The 9,327-nt window shown below is 43.9% G+C and overlaps 1 protein-coding gene and 1 pseudogene across 3 annotated transcripts in view; both read left to right on the top strand.

Moving 5' to 3' along the window:
- Positions 1-9,327, top strand: part of FMO1 (flavin containing monooxygenase 1) — a 49,042-nt gene that overhangs the window by 22,393 nt on the left and 17,322 nt on the right. The window lies entirely within an intron of this gene.
- Positions 6,944-7,420, top strand: LOC105886603 (annotated as a pseudogene).

Below are 9,327 nucleotides of genomic sequence, written 5' to 3'. Positions count from 1 at the left end.
GACTGCCAGCCCCGCTCGGGGTCACTCTCCCAAAGCCCCAGACTGCCAGCCCCGCTCAGGGTCACTCTCCCGCCCACTCGCCAGAGCAGAGCAGCAGTGCCCTGCTGCTTTCCACTCACTGTGTGTTTTGTCCTCCCCAGGGAGCGTCAGCCTTTGAGTTTTGGTGTCACTGGTTCCCACACAATTGCTTCCTAACTCCTGCCCAGACCATAGTAGCCACAGGGCGGGTAGGTCCTGAGAGAATGTCCTGGGGAAACTCTGTGATGCCAGAGCTCTGAGGTTCTGGTGGGCGTCCTTCCGGGGAGGGGTAAGAAGGGCAGAGCCCCAGTTCACCACCATGTAGGTGCTTTCCCTCCGCTCCCAGCCCACTGCTGCCAGGCGGCCCAGTGCCCCAGGGCACCGTGGAGCCGGGGCTCTCAGAAGCAGCTGCTTCCCCTGGCCGCATGCGCACCACGCCGACACTGCCCGTGTCCGTCTGCGACCCACGCCGAGGCTTCCCCTGTCCGCATGCGCACCACGCCGAGGCTTCCACAGAGAGCGGGGCTTGCCCTTCTCCCTCAGAGGCCTGCTCGCTGGCCCTCCCAGAGCTGCCGGCCTGGCTGCTCCATTAGAGCAGGACATGCCCCGAAGCGGAAGGACATCAAACCTACTTGAGCACCCCACAGGCAACTCAGGACCAGCACACTTCACCCTGGCATGGTCAGAGACTGGACTCGAGGGACAAGAAGACAGGCTTGCAGGCTGGATCCCATACTCCAGTGTTACAGGACTTGATCGTGTTCCTCAAGGGCACCGAGTGGAGATTCGTGAACTCATTCTAGGAGATATAGCCCACTCAGGCAGAACTGAGCCGACAGTGCCGAGTGGATCTGGGCCGCAGAACACTCACGGGGCACCCCTCACCCCACAGAAAAGCTGCACTCTCAGTCTGGGCAAGGAGGCTCCCAGCCCACACCGCCATTGCTGGTGAGCTCAGCAGGTTTGGGCTGCTGCTTGCTGCCAGATATCAGAAGGAGACCCACAGGGCAGAGGAGGAGAGAAAAGGGGGAAACCCTCTCCCAACAACGAGACTGCAAATCACAGACGGTCCTGCCCACATGAGCAGACTTTCTGGTTTGGTGGGGTTACTATGGCCCCTCTCATGGACCCTCAACCCCTCCTAAAACAGATCTTTTGCCTGCTTTTATGGAGCATAAATACAGGCTGCTCTAACCCAGCCCTGCCCGGCCTAGCTCCCCCACCCACCTGTGTCATACTGGAGAATGAGGACTATCTTAGGAGGTCCAAGGCCCTGCCCACTGCCTGGGGAATTTGAGTGCCTATCCTGATCTAAAGAGCAGGTTAGGCCAGGCTCAGTGGCTCATGCCTGTAATCCTAGCACTCTGGGGAGGATGAGGCAGGTGGATTGCTTGAGCTCCCGAGTTTAAGACCAACCTGAGCAAACAGCGAGACCTCCGTCTCTACTAAAAATAGAAAAAATGAGGCAAGAGGATCATTTGAGCCCAAGAATTGGAAATTGCTGTGAGCTGTGATGCCACAGCACTCTACCCAGAGCTACAACTTGAGATTCTGTCTCAAAAACATATAAATAAATAAATAGCAGGTTATAAGTCACAGAAAAACACCACTGCAGCTAGTTCTTTCCTGCCAACACCACCTACTGGCAGTGACTCAATCATATAGGCTGTGGTTAATTTTTCCCATAAGTATCTCCTACTCTGTCTCAGAGATTAAACTGGGCATCCCAATATAATTCACATTGTTTTGTTTTGTTTTTGAGATAGTCTCACTTTGTTGCCTTCGGTAGAGTGCCATGGCCTCATAGCTCACAGTAACTGCAAACTCTTGTGCTTAAGCAATCCTCTTGCCTCAGCCTCATGAGTAGCTGGGGCTATAGGTGCCCGCCACACACTCAACTAGTTTTAGAAATGGCGCGCGGGGGGGGGGGGGGGGTTTGGTTGTCTCTTGTCTCAGCACCTTTAGAAGTGCTTACGGCGCCAGCCCCACACAGTGAGGCTGGTGTGTTCGAACCCAGTCTGGGCCAGCTAAACAACAACAACTGCAACAAAAAAATAACTGGGTCTTGTGATGGGTGCCTGTAGTCCCAGCTACTTGGGAGGCAAGACAAAAGAATCGTTTAAGCCCAAGAGTTAAAGGTTGCTGTGAGCTGTGACACCACGGCAATCTACTGACAGTGACAAAGTGAGACTCTGTCTCAAAAAAAAAAAAAAAAAAAAGAGAAAGAAAAAGAAATGAGGGTCTCGGTCTTCCTCAGGCTAATCTCGAATTCCTAAGCTCAAGGGATCTGCCCACCTCTGCCTCCTAGAATGCAAGGATTACAGGCATGAGCCACCATACTCAGCCCTATAATTTACTTTGTTAAGAAGTCTACAGAGCTGGGGAAAGACAAAGGTGTTCAAAGACTTCATCTTTCCTTGTCAACAAGAGACAGGCAATCTACCCACACACATAGCACACCACTGCTACAGCCTATAAATAACTAGCAACAGAGAAAACACCACTCTATAACCAAGGTATCCTTCCAGAACCCAGACCCCATCAAAGTACCCACAAGCAAAGCTAAAGGTCCTTACCCAACATACGCTATAGGCACATCCTTAAGAATGAGAGGAGGGGAAAGCGTCATCATCTAAACAAAAGAAAAATCCAAAATGAAGAAGCTGCTCCAGATGAGATCAGGGCAAGAACTCCAGAAGTATGAAAAATCCGACTGAAAAGACACCTCCAAAGAAGCACACTAGCTCTCTAACAATGAACCAAAAAAAAAAAAAAAAAACACTGGCAGGACAGTTAAAGAATTCCACATGTGGATTGTAAGGAAGCACAGTGATATCCCAGAGTAAATAGAAAATCAAAGAAACCAAAAAAAAAAAAAAAAACAAATTCAGGAGATGAATGAAAAATTATTTAAGACATAAGTATATTTATAAGACAAACAGAACTCCTGGAAATGAAAATTTTATTTAGGAAAACACAAAATTGTGTGGAAAACTTTAAGAGTAGGCTAGAACAAGCAGAAGAAAGAATTTCAGGGCTTCAAGACAACTCTTTTGTATTAACCCAGTCATTCAAAAAATAAAGAACAGGCTCAGTGCCTGTAGCGGCTAGGGCACTAGCCAAATACACTGGAGCTGGTGGGTTCAAATACAGCCCAGGCCTGCCAAACAACAATGATAACTACAACCAAAAAATAGCCGGGCATTGTGGTGGGCGTCTGTAGTCCCAGCTACTTGGGAGGCTAAGCCTGAGAGCTTGAGGTTGCTGTAAGCTGTGATGCCACAGCATTCTACCCAGGGTGACATAGTGAGACTCTGTCAGAGAAGGAAGGAAGGAAGGAAAGAATCAAGAGTAATGAACAAAGTATATGAGAGAGATGGGATTATGTAAAATGACCAAACACAAAAATCTCAGGCATCTCTGGGAGTGAAGAAGAAAAAGCAAAAGGCCTGGAAAATCAATTTGAAGGAATAATTCAGGAAAATATCCCTGGTCCTTATTAGAGATTTAGACATATACAAGAAGCTCAACAAACACCTGGGAGATACATTGTAAAAAATCTATTACTAAGGCATCCATGTACAGTCCTTATACTGGCCAAAGTCAACAAGAAGGAGGAACTCCTATAAACACTTGAAAACATCAAGCAACTTACCAAGGAAAACCCACCAGACTGACAGCACAATTCTCTAGAGAAACCCCAAAGCTGGAAAGTCTTATTCTTTATTCCTTTAAACAGAATAACTGCCAGTCAAAAATTTTGTATCCCAGTGCCTGTAGCACAGTGGTTAAATGCCAGCCACATGCACCAACAGTGGCAGGTCCAAACCCAGCCCAGACCAGCTAACCAACAATGACAACTGCATAGCCAGGCGTCATGGGGAGCACCTGTAGTCCCGCTTACTTGGGAAGCTGTGGCAAGAGAATCGCTTAAGCCCAAAGCATTGGAGGTTGCTATGAGCTGAGACGTCACAGCACTCTACCGAGGGCAACATTGTAAGAGTCCGTCTCAAACTCCCACTTTTTAGAAAACAGTAGCACAAGAGGGATAACAAAACAATAAAGTATGATCCAACAGTTGAAAAGAACAGCATCTGGTATATCAAACTAACACTCAACATGAACAGTCTGCACGCTCCACTCAAAAGACAAACTAAATGAACGCATGAAAAAAAGATAAGTATTTACTGTCTCTAAGAATACATCTAAATCTAAACAAGGATCTAAACAATCTATTCTGTGTGAATCTAAACAAGGATTCACACAGACTTAAGGCAATGGGGTGAAAAAAATATTCCGGTTAGGCAAATGGAAACCCAAAATGAGCAAGTATACGTTCTTATATCACATAAAATAGGCTCCAAATCAACAATGGTAAAAGAGACAAAGATGGTCATTCTATGACGGTAAATGGAGCAATTCAAAAGGCAGACATGACAATCCCAAATATATGTGCACCTCACACAGGAGCTCCCACTTTTATAAAGCAGATTCTTAAGTGGCATCTTAATTGCTGGTGACTTCAATACTTCACTCAGAGAACTAGACAGATCGTTGAATCAAAAAATGAATAAAGAAAAACTGAAAAATCAAAAGAGCAATAATAAATCTCCAACAACAAAAAAAATATACCAAGACCAGATGGTATTGGCATAGAATTTGGCAGCCAAATTCTACCAAACCTACAAAGAACTGTAACCAACCTGCAAAAACTATTCCATAATATCGAGGACGGAATTCCTCACCAACTCATCCTACGACACAAGCAAGTGGAAAAACATCTTATGTTCACAAATTGGAAGAATCAACATCATTAAAATATTCATACTTCCCAAAGTGATTTACAGATTCAATGCTATCCCCACCAAAATACCAATGTCATATTTCACTGTTATAGAAAAAACAATTCTAAGCTTCATTTGGAACCAGAAAAGAGTCCAAATAGCCAAAGCAATCTTAAACAAACAGAAAAAATCTTCAGGCATCACATTACCTGACTTCAAATTATATCATGAGGCTATAACTAAACAGTAACCAAAACAGCATAGTACTGGCATAAAAGTAGAGACACAGACCAATGGAACAGAATAGAGAACCCAGAAATAAAACCAACTACATACAATTAACAAGGCAAAGCACAGAACAACACATGCTGGGAAAAGGAAGCCTCCAATGAATGATGTTGAGAGCACTGGATAGCATACAATAAAATGAGGAATGACACCTATTTCTAACTATATACAGAACATAATTAAAGGCTCAGCACCTGTAGCTCAGTGGCTAGGGTGCCAGCCACATATACCAGAGCTGGCGGTTCAAACCCAGCCTGGGCCTGCCAAATAACAATGACAACTGCAACCAAAAAAAAAAGCTGGGTGTTGTGGCAGGCGCCTTTAGTCTCAGCTTCTTGGGAAGCTGAAGCAAGAGAATGGCTTAAGCCCAAGAGTTGGAGGTTGCTGTGAGCTGTGACACCATAGTACTCTACCAAGGGCAACATAATGAGATTCTGCCTCTAAAAAAAATAGGGGCGGCACCCATGGCTCACCCTCATATACCAAGGGTGGTGAGTTCAAACCCAGCCCCGGCCAAATTGCAACAAAAACATAGCCGGGTGTTGTGGTGGGCGCCTGTAGTCCCAGCTACTCGGGAAGCTGAGGCAAGAGAATCACCTAAGCCCAAGAGCTGGAGGTTGCTGTGAGCTGTGACATCATGACACTCTACTGAGACCGATAAAGTGAGACTCTGTCTCTTAAAAATAAACAAATAAAGACAGGTTGAAGACTTACATATAAGGCATGAAATCACAAAAATTCTAGAAGAAAAAACTCTTCTAGACATCAGCCTAGGCAAGGAATTTATTATTAAAACCCCAAAGGCAAATACAGCAACAACATAAATAAATGAGGGAGCGCCTGTGACTCAGTGGGTAGAGCGCCGGTCCCATATACCAAGGGTGGTAGGTTCGAACCTAGCCCCAGCCAAACTGCAACAAAAATAAATAAATAAATGGTATTTAATTAAAAAAATTTTTTGCACAGGGAAAGAAATTGTCACCAGAGTGAATAGACAATCTACAGAATGGGAGAAAATATTCACACTTTATACATCCAAAAAAGGAATGATATCCAGAATCTACAAAAAACTCAAACCAGCAATTAAAAAGCAAGCAACCACATAAAAAGTGGACAAAAGACATGGATAGTAGTTTTTCAAAAGAAAATAGACAAATACCAAAAAAAAAATAAGAAAAAACATTCAACATCACTAATCATCAAGGAAATGTAAATTAAACCTACATGAGATGCCACCTCACCCCATCAGAATTACTGTTATGAAAAAATCAAAAAACATCTCAGTGCCTGTGGCTTAAGTGGCTAAGGAGCCAGCCACATACACCTGAGCTGGTGAGTTTGAATCCAGCCCAGGCCTGCCAAACAACAATGACAGCTGCAACCAAAAAATAGCCTGGTGTTGTGGTGGGCACCTGTAGCCCCAGCTACTTGGGAGGCAGAGGCAGGAGAATCGCTTGAGCCCAGGAGTTGAAGGTTGCCGTGAGCTATGATGCCACAGCACTCTACCCAGGGCAAACTTGAGGCCCTGTCTCAAAAAAAAAAGAAAAAAGAAAAGAAAAAAATAAAAAAACAATAGATACTGGTATGGATGCAGGGAAAAAAGGAACACTTATACACTGTTGTTGACACTGAAATTAGCACATACAAACTCTATGGAAAATAGTATGCAGATTCTTCAAAATAAAATGTAGATCTACCTTTGATCCAGCAATCCCACTACTGAGTATCTACCTAAAGGAAATGAAGTCATTATATCAAAAAGACACCTGCACTTGAATGTTTATCATGGCATACTTCACAGTTGGAAAGATGTGGAATCAACCTAAGTGCCCATCAATTCGTAAGTGGACAAAAAAAAATGGCATATACATACAACGAAGTACTACCCAGCCATTAAAAAGAAATGAAATAAGTTCAGGACAACTGTCTTTCCATCCTAGCACCATGGCTCAATTTGTCCGTAACCTCGCAGAGAAGGCCCTGGTGCTGGTGAACACTGCTGTGACTTATTTGAAGCCTCGATTGGCCACATTTTGGTACTACACCAAGGTTGAGCTGGTTCCTCCAACCCCTGCTGAGATCCCTAGAGCTTTTCAGAGCCTGAAAAATATAGTCAATAGTGTTCAAACTGGTAGCTTCAAACAGCTCACAGTTAAAGAAGCTGTGCTGAATGGTTTGGTGGCCACTGAGGTGTGGATGTGGTTTTATGTCAGTGAGATCATAGGCAAGCATCATTGGCTGTAATGTTTGAAGACCATCAAACATCTGATTACATTTGACTTATTTGAAAGGACCATGTGTGATCAGACTGTTACCTGAATAAAATGTGTCAAAAATCAAAAAAATAAAAAGAAGTGAAATAATGTCATTTCCAGTAACTTGGATGAAACTGGAGACCATTATCCTAAGTGAAGTGTCTCAGGGATGAAAAACCAAATACCGTCTCAGCGCCTGTAGCTCAGTGGTTAGGGTGCTGGCCACATGTACCGGGGGCTGGCAAGTTCGAACCTGGCCTAGGCCTCCTAAACAACAATGACAACTACAACAAAAAAATAGCTGGGCATTGTGATAGGCCTGTGGTCCCAGCTGCTTGGGAGGCTGAGGCAAGAGAATCTCTTGAACCAAGAGGCTGAGGTTGCTGTGAACTGCGATGCCACACTGTACCGAGGGCAACATAATGAGACTTTGTCTCAAAAAAGAAAAGAAAAGAAAAAAGAGAAACCAAATACCATTTGTTGTTACTAATGTTTTCTGGGTACACACAGATAGACACAAAGCAATATAAAAAACACGAGAAAACACAAAGGGAGGAGGGTGAGAAGGTGAATGTGGGGTAAATAGATATTTCGGTTCATTGTACATTGTTCCCAATGTCACTCCAGGGATGTGCACACCAAAAGCCCCAACTTAACCATTATACAAAGTGTATGCAACAAAACACTGTACTCCTTTAATATTTTGAAATATGATAATATTTTCTAGAAAACAATGCCCTTTGCAGGGGATAATGTATACCTAAATTATCTATGTAGTACTTAATAACACTCGATGTAGAGAAACTAGACTCAATGAGATATATTGATTGGAATGGAAGAAGAGATGTAAAAGCAGTCTCAGCAAGGTCGGCATATTTTTTTTTCTTTTCTTTTTTTTTGGCTGGGGCTGGGTTTGAACCTACCACCTCTGGTATATGAGGCCAGCGCCCTACTCCTTGAGCCACAGGCAACGCCCAAGCATATTTTTTTAACTGCTATCCAAAATGAAGCAGATAGTGCTGTATTTTTAAAACTTATCTTCAATCTTCTATCAGTAGCCAGTTCAAAATAATGTATACTGTAAGGTTCTCGTTAGAAACAAATTAACTTTCAATAAAATAAAATGATTACAGATTTTGCGCACTTTTGGATAACAGTTTTCAACCTAGCCTTAAAACACCACACATTCTATTGCAGTCCCATGACACATGACAGGTCCCGAGCCCAAACTCTTCTCACAAATTAGACAAAACCAAGATTGATCTCAAGTCCCATTTAACAAAAAGGAGTCCAATTACTGCTATACATCATAGTTTCTAAATGCTCACTATTTCTGTATTTATCTTTTTTTTATAGTAACCTTTTATGTTTTACACCTGTTCTGCCATGAATTCATAGGTCCCAGCAGCTCAGCTTCCTCTGCTTTGGTTCTCAGAGAGTGAGCTTCTCTGGGTGGAGCAGGCTGGGGCTTCAGTTGAACCCTTGTAGTTTTCTCTCTGGCTTCCTTCTTTTTCTGATCATCTTCCTTCATGTGTTTTAGAAACCTGTCCCTGCTCTAAGAGTGTTCAATATGCTCATTGAACAGTACCCATTCCCCTGATGTCTGCAACACCACCTTTTTTTTTTTTTTTCTTTTGAGACAGAGTCTCAAACTGCTGCCCTGGGTAAAGTGCGGTGGTATCACAGCTCACAGCAACCTCAAACTCTTGGGCTTAGGTGATTCTCTTGCCTCAGCCTCCTAAGTAGCTGGTACTATAGGCGTCTGCCACAATGCCCAGCTATTTTTTCGTTGCAGTTGTCATTGTTGTTTGGCAGGCCTGGGCTGGATTCGAACCTGCCAGCACCCTAGCTGCTGAGCTACAGGCACTGAGCCAACATCACCTTTCCTTTTTTTTTGAGACAGAGCCTCAAGCTATCCCCTTGGGTAGAGTGCTATGGCATCACAGCTCACAGCAACCTCCAACTCCTGGGCTCAAGCAAGT

Source organism: Otolemur garnettii, unplaced genomic scaffold (genome assembly GCF_000181295.1).
Source record: "Otolemur garnettii isolate 467f Iridium unplaced genomic scaffold, OtoGar3 scaffold00016, whole genome shotgun sequence".
Classification (NCBI taxonomy): domain Eukaryota; kingdom Metazoa; phylum Chordata; class Mammalia; order Primates; family Galagidae; genus Otolemur; species Otolemur garnettii.
This window is presented reverse-complemented; position numbering and strand designations above follow the sequence as displayed.